The sequence below is a fragment of the Cibotium barometz genome, chromosome 11, assembly GCF_041138505.1.
Source record: "Cibotium barometz isolate CiBa-2024 chromosome 11, ASM4113850v1, whole genome shotgun sequence".
Lineage (NCBI taxonomy): Eukaryota > Viridiplantae > Streptophyta > Polypodiopsida > Cyatheales > Cibotiaceae > Cibotium > Cibotium barometz.
In genome coordinates, this window is record NC_141056.1 from 58,759,542 (window position 1) to 58,779,937 (window position 20,396).

A 20,396-nucleotide genomic window follows, 5' to 3' on the forward strand; every position below is an offset into this window, starting at 1 on the left:
CTATCTGATTCACATCATATCTCATCACATCTATTCACCTCACATCTCATCACCTCTATTCACATCACATCCATATCCATTCATTCACATTTATCTAATTCACATCACATCTATTCACCTCACATCACATTTATCTAATTCACATCACATCTATTCACCTCACATCTCATCACCTCTATTCGCATCACATCCATCCATCCATTCGTTCACATCTATCTAATTCACATCACATCTATTCACCTCACATCTCATCACCTCTATTCACATCACATCTATCCATCCATTCATTCACATCTATCTGATTCACATCACATCTCATCACATCTATTCACCTCACATCTCATCACCTCTATTCACATCACATCCATCCATCCATTCATTCACATTTATCTAATTCACATCACATCTATTTACCTCACATCTCATCACCTCTATTCGCATCACATCCATCCATCCATCCATTCATTCATATCTATATGATTCACATCACATCTCATCACCTCTCTTCACATCACATCCATCCATCCATTCATTCACATCTCATCACATCTATTCACCTCACATCTCATCACATCTATTCACCTCACATCTCATCACCTCTATTCACATCACATCCATCCATCCATTTATTCACATTTATCTGATTCACATACATCTCATCACATATGTTCACCTCACATCTCATCACCTCTATTCACATCACATCCATCCATCCATTCATTCACATCTATCTGATTCACATCACATCTCATCACATCTATTCACCTCACATCTCATCACCTCTATTCACATCACATCCATCCATCCATTCATTCACATTTATCTGATTCACATCACATCTCATCATATCTATTCACCTCACATCTCATCACCTCTATCACATCGCATCCATCCATCCATTCACTCACATCTATCTGATTCACATCACATCTATTTATAAAATTTAAACATAGAATTTAAGAGAATTCTAATTTTGATATAAAAATTCTTTATGCATCTATTTATGCATAAAAATCAACTTTAATGAGAATAACACTTTTGAAATAAAAATAAATCCTTTATGCATCTTTCTACTTGTATTATGAGAATGTTGTTTTTTAGACAATTGGTTCTTATTCATACTTGGGCGTCCAAAACTTAATGAAAGATGAACTAAATGATTACAAGATACATAGATTTGGGTGGTTACAAGATCAGGGTGCCCAGTTTTGTCCACTCAAGCACCCTCTAAACAGTAAAAAAACAGGCATTTGTTTACCTTTAGTGGCTAATCTCTCCCAGTAAATGAAGGAATTTCATTTCAAGTTCTTTTGTTAGAACATCATATTCAAAGTTGGAAATATAGTTGCATAATTTGATTAAGCATTAGATAGTCAGAAGTCCTCATTTTCTTAGGTACAAAGTCAATGTATACACCCTGTCCCAAATTTGAACTGATTCCATAAAATGCTAATATCTTTTACATATAAACTCACATGAGATTCCCACTTTGTACCTTAGATCTTCACATAATATGGAGCTTAACTTGATTTTTTGAGAAAATTTTAAGATATCTGTCTATTTTCTTTAAATATTTCAAGGTCTTTAAAGTGTTATAATATACGCCACTTTTTGTACCCACAATAGCTACCACTTAAAATCCTCAATCTTGTAGATCAAAAGAGTGGGTAGATACTGAGACATTAGTAGAATGTGGTGATTAGTAAAAATTACAAATCCAATGGTTGGATTTTTAATGATCTTTTTTTCAAAATTCTTCCAGACTATCAGAAGGCCTGCAAATATCAATAATCTAATTAGTAAAATTACATTTTTGATGTGAATCATCTAAAACCTATAGGGACTAGTGTACTTGTAATGGTGCATATATGGAAAAATAAATTGGATCACTCTAAGTATGGAAAGATCATTTGTTTATCATTTCATCATATTTTTGACTAATTTTGATTAATTAGACTAATTTATATTAATTTAAGTTATATTAGGTTAATTTAAGGGCAAGCATATTTTCTATTATTTGCTTGATCTCATTTTATGTACGTTGCCCCAAAATATGCTCTCTCCAAGCATTGTCCCAGTCCAGCATAAACTAGATAAAACTGGACACCTTGATCTTGCAACAACCCATTTATGGCATTGCCAGCAGGTAATTCTCATAAATACAATGTTTATAGTGCCATTTCATGACACTTATTGTGCTATTTCTCTTACATAGCAACAAAGAGATGCTAGGTTAATATCAAAATGGGGTTAACATCCCCCTACCTGATAGAGATTCTGTCCTAGAATCTATTGCCTGCATGGCATGTTGCCTTAGATACTCTTTGTAGTGGCTCTTCCTTGTCTGGAGGACGTGAGGGGTTCGACGAGAAGAAAATAGAGTGACCTTCATAAGTTGGTATCAATCATATCTTCAAACGTAGTATGCATGACAAGGGGTGACACCATAGCCAATGATAGTAGTACATGATGCCATTGTCAGAAGACCGTTTGTTGAGGTCTAAGGGCATCCCCTCGTGAGGCGGTTGTAGCTGTGGACATAATTGTCTTGAATGTCAATAAGAATGATAATCAACTTGAGAAGAACCGCACAACAATGGCCACTCTCCTCATAATCAATGTTGTAGGTCTGAACATAACCTTTAACAACTAATCTAGCTTTGTACCTTCTAATGTTTCCATCTAATTTGTGCTTCACTTTGTACACCCACTTACATCCAATGGCCTTTTTATTCTCAACCAAAGACACCTATTCCCATGTCTTATTTTCATCCAATGTAGCCATTTTAAAATCCATGGTTGTATCCCAATTTGCATACCCAACAACATCCTCAAAATATGTGGGTTCATTATCCTGCACAACCTTTGCTATATATGCATAATGGTAGTGAGCTACATAACCATCATATATCAATCTTTAAACAGGGTTTTTCACCCTGTTTGACCTACGTAGTCTTGGATCCGTCCTTGGTGTCCTCATGGATGCCTTATCTTTCCTTACACTAGGTGTCCTAATAGCTTGAATCCCAAATTTCTTGTCAAGGCTTTGCTCTAAGCCCCTAGACTCTCCATCAACAAATAAATGTCCTGCTAAAATGTCAAGCATACCAAGGAGCTCATCAACGTTATCTTTGCCTTTACGTGATGCACCTGTTGAAATTACAGGACTGACATTATGACGTAGCCTGCCACTCCATGGTCTATCAACAGACCTAGTGTTAGAGGACTCTCTAGATCCACTCATCAACAACTATGATTGTTGACCTACATTTTGTGCAACCACTTGTTCTTATGCATTAGCCCTAATCGAGTCTTTTACATCAACATACCAGCTTCTTATCTCATCAAATACAACATCCTTACTCACCCCCATCTTACATGTGACATGGTTGTAACATCTATATCCCTTTTTCTCAAGGGAGTAACCAACAAAAACACATTTTTCAGCCTTCGGATCCAGCTTACTGTGTAGCTCATCAGGAATATGTACATATGCAATGCATCTAAAAACTGTTAGGTGTGATAAATCTAGTTTTCTACCAATGTACTTCTCCTCTGAAGGAATACCATGCGCTGTTGCTGTGGGGGTCCTATGCATAATGTAAACTATAGTCACAACTGCTTTAGCCTAATAATTATGAGGCATGCTCTTCTCATCTATTAATGCACGAGCAACTTTGGCAATGTGTCTGTTCTTCCTCTCAGCAACTCCATTTTATTGCAGAGTGTACTTGCATGTAAATTGTCTCTAAATTCCATGCTTTTTCAGATACACATTGAACTCATTGGAGAAATATTATCCTCCTTCCATTTTACCTTAGACACTTAATCTGTAAACCTGTTTGTTTTTCAGCCAACATTCTGAAATTTTGAAAGTGAGTAAACACTTCACTTTTCTCTTTCATGAAGTACACCCACATCTTTCTAGTGTGGTCCTCAATGAAAGACACATGATAGCGACATCCTCCCATTGATACCATCTTTGTCAGCCCTCATACATCTGATACATCACATCAAGTGCCCTCTTTCTTACATTTGTGACATGTGGAAATACATTCTTTGTTTGCTTCCCAAATTGACATCCTTCGCAAACCGTATGCATTCCATCCACCTTAAACTTTGGCAAACCTGAAACAATTTCAGAATTCTGCATGGACTTCAATTGCTACTCATTTACATGACCAATATGTTTGTGCCAAATATCTATATTGGCCACAACACCTGCGCCTTGTGCAAACATAGCAGCTTTGACCTTAGGCGTGCTTACATCCAAAGTAAACATTTTTCCCACTCTCTTACGCTTTGCAACCAAATGACATTTTTTCTTGAAGCCCTCTACATAGCAGCCACATCAAGGTTGAGGTTGTGTACTTGCAAACCTTACTCAATCATCTGCAATAGAAACTAGGTTCTTTGTGATGTTGGGTACTTGAAGTACATCATACAAGTACTACATCTTGCCATCCTGCATAGCCAATGGTACATTCCCAAAATGAGCAATAGGATGAGTTCTGTCATCCCACATCTCTACGTAACTTGGTTTTTCCAAGTCCTTCACATCTCTAAACCACTCACCCCCATGAGAGTTCATGTGGTTAGAGGCTCCCGAGTCCACATACCATACATCATCAGCATTTGTGAATACATTTGTGATAACTGTATTTACCATGTGCTGCATAACAAATAAATGTTCATATCTATCTTCAGCCAGCTTTCTTGAAGATGCACAATTACTTTGCTTCAATTTCCCATTCTTCATGCCACTCTTTTTGTGACATTCTGTAGAAAAATGACCTGGTTTGCCGCAATAATAGCAATCTCTGTAACTTGCTCCTAATTGTTGACTATTACAATTTACATGGCCTCTTTGGCTTTCCTTGCCTTGAGACTGGTCTCTTTCACATGTGTATAATTATTATTGCTGCTGCGTATCATTGGATTGTTTTTATCCATAATTATGGTTTCTATGTCGGCCACCATCTTGGCCTCAACCATGACCTCTACCTAAATTAGTAGAAGGCCTATTTTGATGTGTTCTTGCTTTGTAAAGAAGAGTCCTCACTTAGAGACTAATAAGTCTCAAAATTTGGGAACATTCTCCCTGATTGCAATGGAGGTCTTGAATGGCTTGTACTCTTTGCCAAGCCCATTTAGACATACGCTCACCAAATCATCATCTTCAATCAATACATTGATAGACCCAAGGGATTCAACAATGCCCTTGATCTTTAATGCATACTCATTGGTAGACATGCTTTTCTTCTCCACAGTATACAGCTCTTGTTTTAGCTACGATTTCCTTGCCTTTGTGTTGGTCTAAAACATCTGCACTAGGTTCTGCCATTGCTGGAGTATTGGCATCTTGTATGTGTCCTAACATTGTGTCTATGACATTGATTGAAAGCCAATACATGACTTTCCTTGCACCCTGGTTCTAGTCCTTGAATGCCTTAACATTTGTTGGAATGGCATTCTCTTCAGGCAACTCTAGAAGCTCCTCAATTGTCTCCTTCAACATAGTCCCAAATCCTTTACCCATCAAGAAATTGGTCATTCTAAACTTCCAAGCATGAAAGTTTTTCTTGTCCGGATTCTAAGTGATTATCTATTGATTGAGTCTGGCAAACATATTTTCCTCTACAACAACAACTAGAAACCTGTAAACAAACAATTTATGTATACAACTTGTAACAAAGCAGTATCTTCTGTGAGCCACAGTGGTACTTCTGCACAACCACTATGTCACCAGATATAACCAGAGTATATGTACATACACCCAAGATTAGCAATACATGTGTAACCATTGTTTGTACTCCCAAAATGCATTACTGTACTATAATAACCAGGTTTTTGAGGGCTCGTTGAGGTAACACTAGAGGTGGAATTTCCATGTCCCTATAGGGATTCCTATTAATGAAAATTGGGTTCGTTCTTGGGTAAGCCGCTTTTGCACCATTGGGAGGTGGCATTGGTGGCAAAATTAATTGGTTATGGGGGTGTCGGCAAGGCTGGCACTCCAATCATTCATTGGGCATGTTAGAAATTGGTAGATTCATGATTTTTGTATCTTTTGTGATACCCACATCCCACTGATTCGCTCTCACTCTAAGTACTAAGCATTCATGGACTGTGTGGTTGCTTTTACAAACAACACCACGTCATTTCTCATCTAGGAGCTAAATGAGAATGGCCCAACTCTCTAGATCCCACTTTGAGTACTCCTTTGAGTGTTTTGATCACAATGTTTGCTATGTCTTTGACACTCTTGGCTGCCTCAGCCCTCTTTGAATCTTGGCTCTTAACACTAGGCTCTGTTTTTGTCAATGATTTTAACCTTAGACTATCTGTGGTTGGGATGGAAATAAAGTTATCAAAGTCTATGGCATCTAAGAAGCATTCCACTAGTGTTCAATGCCTTTTAACATATAATGAATCATGTAGTTACTTTCTCCCTAACCCTTCTAAGAATAATGAAATCAGCCTAGTTTGGCTTGATTTTCCTTAGGAGGGCATATGTTGTTCGAGTTCTTGAGGATTGATGCAGTCTCTCACTATTTCATATTCAAGCTGAGTTACTGAGCTATGCTAACACCTGTCTTAGAGAATCCCATCGTAAACACTAGATCCAAATATTTCATGGTTTCTCTTTGGAAATCTTCGAGTAATTGAAACCAAAATAAAGCATTATTCTCTAAATTTAAGCCAAATGCATCTATCTTTGTTCAAGGATTAGTCACTCTTTCTGCAGTACAGACTTGTTTGAAAGCTTATTTGAAAGTAGCTAGATGGTTATAGTGATCTCCCATCTTGGCTATGAGAGAGATTCTTATCCTAGGATTACCATACTCCATTGCCTCCCTCATTTCCCTAATTGGTATGATTAATGCTAGAAACGATGTCGATGTTTCTTCTTGTTTCTTGGGTTATATGAGTTATGAACTCAATTTATGTCTGTTCTGAAATTGGCTCAAGAGCAACCATGTGCCTTGATTCCATTCTGGGAGATGGTCCCACATATCCATATATTGGCACTCCAAAAGATGCTTCTCTTGGTTGTTCAAGGAGTACAAAGCCCAAACGCATCATTTGGTATCCATATAGTGGTGTTCTAAGAGCTATTGGTACACTCAAGGCCCTATAGTCATGGCTCTTAACTCTCGTGGTTTCCCTGTCCTACTGAATTAGGACTACTGGTTTAACCAGAATTACCTATATAGTTCTTTCGAAAGGCTCTCGCCTAATGGTTCTCATCCTTGTCATTAGAAGCTGAGTGTTCCTTCCTCCTGCATTAGGTCCAACGTGAAGGGAAGCCAGACTTTGGCCTTGGTTCTATGGTTTGTTTCCTTTGTAGAGTAGAAAGAAAATTCTTCTCACCCCAGCACTTCCTAGTCTCAAGATAATTTCCTCAGGAAAGGTCCTCACTTCGCTTGGCCTTAAAGTCATATATAGGTTCTAGGTCCATGTTGGATGGGAAAGCTCTCCTTGTCCTTACATTTTCATCCTTCTCACTTACTCAGCCGTTCTTGGGATGTATGTGTCACCATCCTCATCCATATATCATTTGATCACTGGCGATATGATAACTCATGTTGACTAAAGGTGCATCCCTAAAAATTGGTGATTTTCATACGTGTCTCTTTATACGTTAATGATGTTAATAAAGAGGTTACCTTAGGCATCCTTGCACTAGCCTATATTGCCTCAATTGAGTCTAACTCTCCTTAGAAAGAATCTAGCTATTACATTTGGAGGTTGAGTCACAATAGGCTCTTTGCGAGCGCTTGAACTTTCCAAGACTCTATGAGGTCCTTGTGCCCTTGTTGTTGGCACACTAAATGATCCAAAAATGATTGGATACTAGAGTCTAGCATAGGGATGTACATATTCCCCTATGGGTCTACATAAAACTCATGTTCATCTCGTGTGAAGCGACATTAATGTTTGGGTTATCCAAGATCTTTGGTTCATGCTCTGGCATAGCCAAAAGTGGCCATCACTCTAAGATCACTGCAAGAGCACCTTGTGATGGTTAAGCATATTGGAACTTTTACAGTTTCATGATAACCATAGCATTGCAACGCATAGGTCTCATTTATTGTTCAAGTGTGAACTTATTCCCCAACATTCTCACTAATGTCTCGTCTCTCTCCAGTATGAGAAGCTACTTGAGCTCTTTGAGCCCTTCTTGATGATTCACCAATGAAGATGCTCACACGGCTCTAAGTCTTTCTTGCAAAAGCTCTACAGGGTTTATATCCCATAATATTGATCTTGTCTTTTTCGTTGTAGGACTCATGCGTACTTCTGAGCTAGTGTTTGGCACAATAAGGGATTTCAATTCTACTCACAGTCTAGTACCACTCCCTAAGGAAATGAAGACTCGTAATCAAAGGTGGAGCTAGAATATGATTGGGCAATGATTGGTTGATGACAAATGCATGATTCCATCTAATGGAAAATAAATCAACACTTAATCCAGTGCCAAAATCACTTGCGAGAATTTTTGGTTGCAGAGGAGTCTTTTTGAAGAGAATTAGTGTGCCATATGCTACAATTGGTCATATAAAGGATGTTAGTGACACCTAAGGATGCATGGGATACCTTAGTTAAGTTATATAACATATGTACCAAGGCAAGGAAGATGCAGCTAAAGCAAGAGTTGCATAATGTGCAAAGGAAGCAAATGAGTATCAGTGATTACTCATTGAAAGTTAAAGGGCTTGCAGATGCCCTCAGCCCTATTATAACTCCTATGTATGATGCGACTTGGTGTCGATCACATTGAATGGGCTTGGCAAAGAGTATGATCAGTTTCGGATATCTATCCAAACTCGTGAAAACTTTCCAAACTTTGAGGATATTATAGCCCTTCTTATCACAGAGAGGAGATGAATGTCGAAAGTAAATCATCTTCTAGAAATATGCAAGAGCAGTCCTTCTACAAGGACACAAGTAGAGATAGAGGCAGATCATCATCTAGAGGCCAATGTGTAGACCGGTTTGGAAACCAAAATCATGGGCAACAACAACAACATGAATCTAATGTACAAATAGGTAAAGAGATCTATTAGTGTTCCAGATGCTATGATTGGTCATATACAAGATGTTAGTGACACCTAAGGATACATGGGATACCTTGGTTAAGTTATATAGCATAAGCACCAAAGCAAGGAAGATGTAGCTAAAGTAAGAGCTGCATGATGTGTAGAGGAAGAAGACAAGTATCAATGATTACTCATTGAAAGTTAAAGGGCTTACAGATGCCCTCAACTCTATTAGAACTCATGTGAATGATGCGACTTGGTGTCGATCACATTGAATGGGCTTGGCAAAGAGTATGATCAGTTTCAGATATCTATCCAAACTCGTGAAAATTTCCCAAACATATTATAGCCCTTCTTATCACTGAGGAGATGAATGTCAGAAGTGAATCATCTTCTAGAAATATGTAGGAGCAGTCCTTCTACATGGACACAAGTAGAGGTAGAGGCAGATCATCATCTAGAGGCCGAGGTGCAGGTCGGTTTGGAAACCAAAATCATGGGCAACAACAACAATAGGAATCTAATGTACAAATAGGTGGAAACTCATCCCCCCCAACTCCCCCAGGGTTCATAATCACTCCCCAAGTGACATAATTTTCCATACTTGCTCCCCTCTTTCATGCTTTCCCCCCTTAGCACTTTCATATAAGCTCAAGGGTCCCTTCATGCTTTTCATGCTCGCCCCCCCCTCCACAATTTCATTCTCACCCTCGCCGCCCCATACCTTCATACACACTTGTCTTCTTCAAAAAAAAAAGGCATATTTTCTCACCTCACAATACTTTCTCCCATCCTCGCCTCTCCCACATTGGCATCTTTCATGCTCCCCTCCTCTAGGTGTTCTCGTCCCCCCTCCTCCAAGGTCACAACAATTATCATACTCACCTCCCTTAACCAATTCTTCACAACGGTGACAAAATTTCTCATACTCACCCCCCTACTACACTCACTTAACCTAATACTCACCAAGATCTCCCCCCTCAAGTTTCCTACTTGTCCCTCCATACTCGCTCCTTCCCAAAAAGTGACCAAATTTCTTATACTCGCCCCATACCTTTTTTCATACTCCACCTTGATTTGTTTTCGGTAAATTTCCCATCCGCAACTTTCTCATGCTCACCCCGACTTTCTTTTTGTAGCCCAAACTCCTCCCCTTGCACCACCTCTGAGGCACTTGCACGCCTCCTCTTTTGCTTTCTCCTACTTGCATCCCTTGCCTTATGCTCACCCCCTCTCCTACTCAGTTCCCTTCTCCTCCTCGCCTCCCCATGCAACTTCTCTTACTTGCTCCCCAGGCAATCAGTTTTGGTAACTTCTCATCGCTCGCGCGCCCACCCGCCATCAAACTCTCTTTTTTTAGCCACATACTGTGCCGCCTCCTCTTCTGCCTTCTCCTACTCACCTCCCCTCACCTCAATGTTATTAGTTGTTGAAGCAAAAGTCAGAGGTTTTTACATGCTTTAGACACTTTCTTTCCATGGCTGAAAATGTGTCTACATCATGAATAGTTGACACTCTTTGTACAAATCAAGGGTGGGAGTACATGTCGAAATAGTTTACTACATGCATGTCTTAGAGAGGCATAAAACACTAGTGCATGGTGCCTTACACACCTCAACAAAACGATGTGGCAGAGAGGAAAAAAGGCCTCTCATGCAGATGGGAGGCTCTGAAGCACGTTTTCTGCTATTTGCAAGGTACTCAGCACCTTGGATTGTTCTATCTTTGGGGAGTTGAATCACAATTGCATGCCTTCACTGATTTAGATTGGGCTCTGGATGTATAACACTAGAGTGTCCACTAGTGACTTTTCCTTTTGCCTTGGTCATTCATGTATATCATGGCTCAGCAAAAGAAGCAACCAACAATGGCCATTTCAACTGTGAAGTTGAGTACACAACAGCTTTTACAATGAAAGTTGAGTGTGTATGGCTCAGATGCCTTTTGGTTAGAGTGCCGACCAATCTTCCTCCACTTATATCTTTCCTGACACTCAAAACGCATTGACAGCTGTGTGGAATCCAATGTTTCATGCTCACACTAAGCACATTGAGATGCACTATCATTATGTCAGGGAGAGATTCTCTACAGGAGAGATTAGCTTGGTTTGTGTGTACACATGACAACATGGTAGATTTGTTCACGAAGGCTCTTTCTCGTCTTGTTCCCTTTTGGGGATTGATCAACCATATCTTATACATGTTCACATCATCACTTTAGGAAGGATTTATAGCCATATAAATGTTAGTGATGTGTGTGAACACAATTAGGACCAATTGGGCACTCTGACCGAAAAATTTCCCTCATACATGTGAACACTCTCTTATCCACTTAGTGGGTGTCCTTATCTTTTGTACTTAGCACTCTCTTTCATTACCTAATGCTATCACTATCGAGTTGTGTGCCATCAAATCGACTTTCACATCAAGCTTTTGAGGCGTCCAGGTAGCTCGCAGACAGAGAGTGGAGATAGGAGATCATGGTATTCACAGATGATACATTGGCTCACTCAGCATGGTCTCGACATAGATCACCTGCCACCTTTCTAGTATGATATACATGCACCACACATCCACCTCTCTCACAGTGAGAGGAACAGAGTCCTTCGACGGGATTTATGGCAGCGATACACTCAAGAGACTTGGATTACACCCAGTCGGCCTCTACCGTCCCAGAGACCTGGATACATGGATGTGTACATGCCTCACAGTACCCGAGTGGTGATTGGCCAGCTCAGAGTGTCATCACACCAGCTTGAGATTGAGGCAGGTAGGGCAGCACGGATTCCTAGAGCAGAGAGGATATGCAGACTATGACAGGAGGAGGTTGAGAGTGAGGAACATTATGTATACAGATGCAGAGCATATAGTGTCATTAGAGAGAGATACACCACGATCTTCAGTGGACATCCCTCACTCGCCAGATCATGGAGTCCGCAGACCCCAGCGCAAATTTGGCCAGTTCTTGTTAGAGACACAGCGCCACACACAGAGACACTGATACGGACTCATACCACGGGGAGAGGTGGGCGACAGCTCTTGCTCACTGATTTCTTCCAGAGATCTATCCCAGTGCCTACCCTAACATAGGAGGGGGTTACACTTCAGCGCGTTGCGGACCTCGAAGCCAGACGGAGACTGAGAGCACCAGGCTACCAGACTCCCAGACTACATCAGATGGAGATCACAAAGATACGGGCTCGACATCAGAGCACCATATCCAGGGGCGGCTAGCTCACTTACACTCACACCCGCAGATCATACTCTCCGATGTATTTTTGCCAAGCCATCGCCTATGTATCACATATTACACCCCCATTATGGTACTGGTTGGAGCTAGACAGATATGCATTGCATTCTTGTATACCCTACGCATATAGGTTGCATACAAAGCCTCTAGCAGTAGTGCTCCATCCATCACACACCCCCACTAGCTCAGTACTTTCATACTTTATTTCATGTTCATTTTGTCCTTTTTTTTCTGGACATCCAGAAGACATTGACAGTTGTACATTGATTTGTCTCATAGGTCGAGTTCGGCCTCTAGTAGACAATAATACAGCTCTCTCTCTCTCTCTCTCTCTCTCTCTCTCTCTCTCTCTCTCTCTCTCTCTCTCTCTCTCTCTCTCTCTCTCTCTCTCTCTCTCTCTCTCTCTCTCTCTATCACCCACTCTTTTCGGCCTCTACATTGATGAGATCTCAAGCTCTTTGACGGAGCTGGTCCCACAATGGCAGACATATGGATCCCCATACCACTTTATGCAGATGGCATCGTCCTCCTCTCAGAGTCATCCGAGGGGCTTTAAAGACAGTTGGATGCCTTCTATCACCCACTCTTTTCAGCCTCTACATTGATGAGATCTCGAGCTTTATTGACGGATTAGGTGGGGATGGTCCCAAACTGGCAAGCATATTGATCCCCATACTACTTTATGTATATGACATCGTCTTCCTCTCAAACAGGGGGCTTCAGAGATAGTTGGATGCCTTGTAGGACTTTTGCACTCAATAGGACCTCTCTGTTAACCTTGGTAAAACCAAGGTAATGGTCTTCAATACCTCTCACCCCTTCACATCTAAATTGAGCTTCACATATAGAGGGGATCCTGTGGAGATTGTCTCGTCCTATGTCTACCTCGGTGCCACTTTTAGTGGCCCACGCTTTACCATGCTTCCTACAGCCAGAGTGACACAGGGATATGCAACCATGAGCTTACTTAAGCGACAGTGCTTCCAGGAACATTTCTAGGAGCCCAGGACGAAGGGCTGGCTTTTTGACACCCTCGTCACACCAGCCTTGATGTATGGAGCAGCCTTCTGGGGGCCATCCGATTAGATCTTCTCAGCCTTTACACCCATTGCACATCTACAGAGGTCACTTCCTCACACTCACTGAGGATGGATTCATCCAGAAACCGGGCTACTTGAGTGTTCACATATCCCATGCCATGGGGATTGCGATTGCCCAAATATAGGTTTCATCACACTGCCTCAAAGTGGAGATAGGTAGAGCTAAGTGCATCTTCAGAGCCGGGAAGCTCATACGGAGACCCAGAGAGGAGAGGATATACTGATTATGCGACACAGAGGTTGAGACAGGAGCACTACATATGTCGTTGCCCAGTATACTATGAGATCCACGAGAGGTTTCACTGTCTATTTTGTGTGTCTATTTCGTGAGCGATTTGGTCCACTCTCTAGGATCATTGACTTCCAAGACCAGTGTTGCCTAGGCCTCTTCCTGCTTGAGCTCTGCAGACACACGGACACCTTCTTGAGAGAGCTTCGGCCCCAGCCACCCAGCCCTCTCCCTCGCCAACAACCAACCATCACCAGTTTCTTTCAGGCCCACAAGGTGGAGGACACCGATATAGTGGATCTTGTGGAGCCTCCACGAGCTGCTCCAAACCTACCTCATTCGAGAGGAGTTACCTCGGACTGAGCCCCGACACTCTAGCATGCCCAACGCCCCTAGCCCCCTGGCCGTCGGGCACGATCACCTCATCAGCTCCCTCTAGATCTAGGAGCTACTTTTCCACGTGACACAGCTGAGGGAGACCTCTCGGCCATACTCACTAGCCCCATGCTTGATATTTTGGAGAGTGGTATATGATCTACTCGGAGCTAATGATGCTGCTCTCATGTTTCTATGTTCTTAGTATTCCTCCATGATGAGTTTCCATGGATAGTTTTATATCACCACAGTGAGTTAGCTATGTTTATGTTTTCTTTCTATTTTATTTTCCATTCCATGATGAGATATGCCCTGGACATTATTGTACCACTTTGGTCTCATAGGCCCATTGGGTCTTTAGTAGACACTTAATATATCTTTCTTTCCTTTCTTTAGTAGACACTTAATATATCTTTCTTTCCTTTCTTTCTCTCCCATTTCTACCTGTGCTCTGTGCCCTCCATATTCTCTATCCGCCCACCACCTGTTTTTCCTGTGCTCTGCACCCGCCATCTTGTTTGTCCGCCCGCCGCCCTCTCTCTCATTTCCACCTGTGCTCCGTGCCCTCCATCTTCTCTGTCCGTTGCCGCCCATTCCGCTTGTGCTCTACGCCCGCCATCTCTTATGTTCGTGGTCGCCCTCTCTCCCATTTTTGCCTGTGCTTTGTGCCCTCCATCTTCTGTGTCCGTCGCCACCCGTTCTGCCTATACTCTCTATCCGTCATCGCCGCCCGTTCTGCCTGTGCTCTGCGCCCGCCATCTTGTCTATCTGCCGACACCCTCCCTCCCATTTTCGCCTATGCTGGCTCTGTTATGTCTTCCCCCCAATAATGTAGAATGTCCCTACCCTGGAGAATGTTGCGACCCTGGACAAATGGTTGAACGCTCAACTAGAAGCCACTCCCACCCTTACAACAGCATGCATCGGGCCGGCTCCCGTCTTCTCCCGTGTCCTTAACCACAACTTAAGCTAGGTGATTGTGACAATGGTGCTCCTTGTTGAAGATAGAGTGAACAAGATCGAAGAACAGGCTCAAAAGGCCCTTTAGACCAAAAGAAGCTGATAGACAGGACATTGAAGTAGCATCAAAAGGAGATTCATGCTGTTAGGACTGAGATCCACGGCAAACACAACCAGGTAGAGGAAATGTACAAATAGCTACAAGATGAGATGCGACAAGAGATGGAAGTCTGGAAGGATGCATGCCTGGCTGCATGCATGGAGAAATGTATGGAATTATGCAAGGAAGAGATGCACAAGTATGGCAAAGAGAAAGGAGAGCTAGCCAGACAAGAAGCTCTTGCTCTTAGAGATTGCCCAGTTTTGCGAGATGCCAATGCCGAACTTGAGGCAGAACTAGAGAAGGCTAAGAAGGCAATCACATCAGAGATTCAAGAGGCCAAATCAGGATTCCGAGAGGAGCATGCAGGCCTTTGAAAAGACATGGAGGCAACCAAAGAGGATGTTGGAGAAACCTCCAAATGGGTTGAGGTTGTGAAAAAGCAAAAAACAGTCCACACCCAAATGCTACATCCATCATGAGGGCCACGCTTTGAGGAAGAGAAGCATCATGAGGGCCACGCTTTGAGGAAGAGAAGCATCACCAATCTAGGGCTCTACATGTGCAAGTAACAGGCAAGCGGGCAACTCACCAAAAGAGGACAGTGAGACTTTATGCAAACAGATGGGCCTCACTGACACCCCTTTTGTAGATGCTTGGCGAGTCGGGAAGGACTTGACGAGGGAGAGGCCTCTCCTCCTCAAGTTCAAAGATATGGAATCCCGTTTGGCCTCCTTGAAGAAGAGGGCCAACCTCCGAACCACCAAAATATACCTTGGAGATGACCTCACCCCCTACAGGTGGAACATAGGAAAGTTTAGATGGTTCAGGTTATGGAAGCCCGCAAGGCAGGAAAATGGGCCGTTTATCATGAGATGAGTGAGTCATCATCATGGATAAACGCCCCACATGACGGTGTGGGGTCTATGAGACCACAGATGCATTGAGGATGGGAGTATGGAATTGCAATGGAACCCTATGGTCAGACACAGGAGGCTTCACAGAGACTTACACAAATAGGGATATTATCTTCTACACAAACAGATCAAAGCCTTGAGAGAGAGCTACCCAAAGTGGAGGGTTACACATGGGAGTTAGCTTGTAGGAGGACAAACGCACCACGGGGGGGGTGCGTGGCTTGGGAGGAGTGGCATGCTTATTTCACCCTCATTTGAGAGGCATGCTCACAATGGTTAGACACGATGAGGAGGCTCGCTTTATGTGGATGCGATTAGCCAAGCCTTTCTTGAGAGTGATGCATATTGCAATATGCTACTTCCCACCAGAGAAATCCGAATATGCATGCAAGTTGACAAAGAAAGGGGGACTCCATATGCACCATTATTTGCAAACATTGCAAAGTTCTCCCAACAACAAGGAGAGGTCCTCCTATTAGGAGACTTTAATGCACAGACAAAAGGGGAACAAGGGCAGACATATGACTTCTAGGAAGATGCCATTATGTTGTCAAAAATTTACTTGGCTGAGATGGGCCTCTAGAGGGCTAACCAAGATATGGGAAATGCAACACCAATATGGTAGACACTTCTTGGAGATGGGGGCTATGCATGAGCTGGTTATATATAATGGGCTGTCCAGATGGCCGCAGTTGGGGACAACCTTACATCTTTTCTGCATGGGAGAGGCACTAGTATGGTGGACTCCCTCATGGGGTCTCCCGCTCTTATACCACACATACCAGACTTCACCATCCCTCCTCCCCCCATACTAACTAACCACACATTACTTTCTTTCACGATCTCATGCCCCACCTTACCACCCACACCCACACCCCCTGCCACCCCACCTTCACCTAGATTCATTTCCATTATGATCTTAACCACATCTATGAGGACCACCTCTCCCGCCACATTTCAGCTCTCGACTTATCCCTCCCTATCTCCACCATTACATCCCAATTTTCCTCCATCATCCATGACTCCGCCCACGTCAGCTTCCCCTACACCACGTGCTCCATAGTGAGTTTGCCAATGGAATCCCAACCCGAGAATGGATGGTAAGATGAAGAGTGCAAAACCACTAGGCTTCGCCTCTTGCACGAGAGGGAACATGGGCTGATTTCAGCACATAAGATGCAACGCATCTTCCGTACGTCGAAAGAAATGGACATTTCTCTCGCCAGACGAGAACAAGAATTATACCGGCTCTCTAAGATTCCTCCCTAAAGCTTTTGAGGTGTGCATGTGTAAGAACCTCCCCTTCTAATCTTGTAATTATTCCCCTCTCTGAATTAAAAGAAAGATCGTGTTTTACCTTGTTTTGGCCTAGAGAGAGAAAATATCTAGAGAGAGATAATTCAAAATTGAGATATTTTTGGATATAAAAATCCTCCTAGTGTCTAAAATGGTTTCCCTTGAAACAGAAATTCAAAAAGAAATTTTCAATGTGCAATTGAAATTAATAAAAAATAGGACCTTAGCCTAAGGGTCCAGATTTTCAGAAATTTTTGAATTATGCTCCAATTAAGGTTTCTATGGACCAATAAGATTAATCCAAATGTAGGGAGGAGATAAATTGAAGAATAAAAGAACATCTCCCAAAAATGAGTAAATACTCACATAAGATGAAGAGTTGACTAAGGACAAGGTTTATTAGTTAAAAAAGAAGAGATATTTAGAGGAAATGATGCATTTTTGACACCTCGGTGTGGGGAATTTCCCTCATGAAGGAGGCACCTATTTCACATGTGTGGAGGAGTTTTAAACTCATAATAATGAGATATTTTTCTCTCTCCTCTCTCCTCTTTCAACTAGATCCAAAAAGTAAGCTAAGCTGACCCAAAAATGGTCAAAAATTGACCAAACTGATCTAGAAAATTCTAGAATCAGTTTACTTGGTTAGAGGCTCATTTTTTCCTATAAATAGAAGCCTCCTCCTTTGTAAAAGGTTAATATTATTTATGTACTATTACTCTACTCCTCCCCCCAGAGCCAAAAAAATTGAATTCACTTGATAATTCAATTGTTTTTGACTAAATCCTCTACAAAGAATTGGTAGCCACTCTTGATCCAAACAAGAGTAGAACCCTCAATCCCTCAAGCCAAATGAAAGCTCACAAAAACTCTATGTAAGTTAAAAATTTTACTTTTTTTAAAATCTTAATCCATGGTTTTCTGATTCTTGCTTTTTAAGTGTGAATATGGATGTTATGCCTTGATGAAAAGGCCACCCCCTTCTCTCATTAAGAATTTAGCCTTTCTTTATCCTAAAAAGGAGTAACAAATAAATTGATTTAAACTTTTCTTATTGTTCTCTTTTGAAAGTAAAAATTGAGTAGATTAGAGTGCTTTACTTCAACTTGGGTTTAATTTAAAGTGATATTAGAATGTAAAAGTTGAGAAATGGTCAGCCATACAAAGGAGGTTATGGCAAATTTTCTTAAATTTTGTGAAAATAAAGTTTATCTTTATGTTATTCTAAAAGAGTAATCTCCACTGTTTGTGCATTCTAAAAGATTTTTTTTATTTCAAAAGTGTTATTCTCATTAAAATTAAAATTATGCATAGAAAGATGCATAAAAGATTTATTTTTATTTCAAAAGTGTTACTCATTAAAATTAAAATTATGCATAGAAAAATGCATAAAAGAATTATTTTTATTTCAAAAGTGTTATTTTCATTAAATATGAATTTAAGCATAGAAAGATGCATAAAAGATTTATTTTTATTTCAAAAGTGTTATTCTCATTAAAATTAAATTTATGCATAGAAAGATGCGTAAAAGATTTATTTTTATTTCAAAAGTGTTATTCTCATTAAAATTAAAATTATGCATAGAAAGATGCATAAAAGATTTATTTTTAATTCAAAAAGCGTTATTGTCATTAAAATTGAATTTATGCATAGAAAGATGCATGAAAGATTTATTTTTATTTCAAAAGTGTAAATCTCATAAAATTGATTTTATGAATAGAAAGATGCATAAAGGCTTTAATTTTATTTCAAAAGTGTTACTTTCCTTAAATTTGAATTATGCATAAATAGATGCGTAAAGAATCTTTATATCAAAAATTAGAATTCTCTTAAATTCTATGTTTAAATTCTATGAATAGAAGTGATGAGAATGTGAGGTGAATAGTTGTGATGAGATAAGATGTGATGAAGATAGATGATGATTGGATGGATGGATGTGATGTGAATAGAAGTGATGAGAATATGAGGTGAATAGATGTGATGAGAATATGAGGTGAATAGATGTGATGAGATACGATGTGAATCAGATAGATGTGAATATATGTGATGAGATAAGATGTAAATCAGATAGATGTGAATGGATGGATGGATGGATGGATGGATTTGATATGAATAGAGGTGATGAGAATGAGAGGTAAATAGAGGTGATGAGATGTGATGTGAATTAGATAGATGTGAATGAATGGATGGATGGATGTGATGTGAATAGAGGTGATGAGAATGAGAGGTAAATAGATGTGATGAGATGTGATGCGAATCAGATAGATGGGAATGAATGGATGGATGGATGTGATGTGAATAGAGGTGATAAGAATGAGAGGTAAATAGATGTGATGAGATGTGATGCGAATCAGATAGATGGGAATGAATAGATGGATGGATGTGATCTGAATAGAGGTGATGAGAATGAGAGGTAAATAGATGTGATGAGATGTGATGCGAAGAATCAGATAGATGGGAATAAATGGATGGATGGATGTGATGTGAATAGAGGTGATAAGAATGAGAGGTAAATAGATGTGATGAGATGTGATGCGAATCAGATAGATGGGAATAAATGGATGGATGGATGCGATGTGAATAGAGGTGATGAGAATGAGAGGTAAATAGATGTGATGAGATGTGATGCGAATCAGATAGATGGGAATGAATGGATGGATGGATGCGATGTGAATAGAGGTGATGAGAATGAGAGGTAAATAGATGTGATGAGATGTGATGCGAATCAGATAGATGGGAATGAATGGATGGATGGATGCGATGTGAATAGAGGCGATGAGAATGAGAGTTAAATAGATGTGATGAGATGTGGTGCGAATCAGATAGATGAAAAATGGATGGATGGATGTGATGTAAATAGAGGTGATGAGATGTGAGGTGAATAGATGTGATGAGATGTGATGTGAATCAGATAAATGTGAATGAATGGATGAGATGTGATGTCATGTAAATCAGAACATAAATGAATGATATGGGATGTGAGTGAATGTATGTGATGATAATGGATGTGAATGTATACGTGAAAGAATTGATGTGAATGAGTATGTGAAAGAACGGATATAGATGTGTATGTGAAAGAATGTGATGTGAGCACTTGGGCTCTCCCTAGAGACAGGTATGCTCGCT